Source organism: Arachis duranensis, chromosome 3 (assembly GCF_000817695.3).
Source record: "Arachis duranensis cultivar V14167 chromosome 3, aradu.V14167.gnm2.J7QH, whole genome shotgun sequence".
Classification (NCBI taxonomy): domain Eukaryota; kingdom Viridiplantae; phylum Streptophyta; class Magnoliopsida; order Fabales; family Fabaceae; genus Arachis; species Arachis duranensis.
In genome coordinates this window covers 107,619,842-107,621,738 of record NC_029774.3, presented here as the reverse complement: position 1 = coordinate 107,621,738, position 1,897 = coordinate 107,619,842, and positions in this window count along the sequence as shown.

The window sequence follows — 1,897 nt, the reverse complement described above, 5'->3', positions numbered from 1 at the left end:
ACATATGCAAGTAATAGCCTTCCTAATGTGACCTTTTTCCTATTCATGATATAGAAGTGTCATTTAAGTTTGGTGATGTTGAATTGATTGTATGAAATTGTGAATTGGTATGAGTGATTGTGATACATACGGATACAATTACAAGTCGGCTGTATGAGTAATTGAATACATTGTATGATTGAAGGTGAAGAGCATTAGCAAGTGGGGAAGTAACAATGTATGTGGAGTAAGATTGGAGTTATTTAATTTGGTGTCTCCAATAATGTTACTCCAAAGTCTAGTATTGCATACTTACACACTATTTGGGATCATTATCAGGCAGATTGTTACTACCTCTGATTGATTGTGATGGCGACTGTTCCGTTGAGCTTATAGCTTAGCTTAGCTAGCAAACACTTTTACTTTATGATGAATATCAAGCATAGCATGCCATATGGCTGAGGGGTCAGTCCACGTTGGCAGCAGGAGACAGCACCAAGTGGCAGCACATGCGTGGCCCACGTGGCTTGCAATGATTTGAATCAGATCGAGTAGTCGGGGATGAGCGCTTCATTAATAATGAGGAAGCCAAAGGAAGCATTGGTAAGCCGAGGCATTCATTATAATTCCATGAATTTCGAATGTTGATAATGACACAGATCAAATATATAAGAGCTTCATCGGAACCGTGTCTGGTGGCTGGGTCCATCCCTACCTCCCATCATTGTGGAATCACACACATACAAGCTATATCATCATAACTACTAATGATCCAAATTTAAGAAAATACATATAGAGCATCAGTTAATTAACATTAAAATATATAATTAACATATGGTTTTTCATTATGACGAAGAATATGTTAATTAAACGTATATATTAGTAATCATCACTACCAAACAGCAGCGAACTCATAGTTATGTGCTGATTTAGACCCTTCGTGCTTTGTGTTTAGGATGTACATGATAGTGAGATATATAGTCCCTGAGATCCTTGACGCAATCTCAACAGAAGACAAATCTCAGTAGTAAAAAATAATCAAATCTACACGGAAAATGACGTGCCTAGCTTCATGAAAAAATTATCAACTATATTAGTCGTAAAGTAATTAATTTTTTCTACTAATATCAACTAATTTTTTAAAAATTATTTTACTTATCTTAAATTTTAAATTTTTAATTATAGAAATTTAATTTTAAATAATAAATTATAAATCTAAATATTAAAATTAATTAATATTAAATAACTAAAAAGTTGGCTTCTACGTAGAGTTTTTCTTTGGGAATTCATGTGATTTGATCAGGCATCCAATTTTTATTATTTATATGCACCGTAACCAATTTTCTTACTGCTCTTTCTTGAAGGCCCCTTGTTTTCTTTTCAGAAAATAATGTATAAGATTGATGAATGACTTCTTATGTTATAAATGCTTGGTGTTAATTTGTCCGCATACGTGGACAGATAACACAGAATAATTCAGCAATATAATACACTAGTAAGCATTCCGATTCATGAGAACGTGAAATGAAGGGTCGCATTCTCTCAAAGCATAGCAGAAAATAGCAGCCCAAGTGGTATGTAGCATTCGTCAATAATTTTGGTTTAGAAACTCATCATGCATGCCCCAACTCTTTCAGTAATTTCCACCTGATCCAGGTGTGCTACCACCCCCTTCATATATCAGCCACACAAAAAAGAAAAAGGAAAGAACAATATTATACATACCAACATCGTCTCAAAGTATATAGAAACAAAAATGCTAAAAAATCATCAGAATTAATTATTTTTTGTTATTATTTTTAGTTATTAATTCAATTTTTTAATTTTATAATTTAACAATATATTTTAATTCATAATTTTAAAAATTAATAATTAATTAATAATAATAAATAATAAATTCTAATAATCATCTATTCTA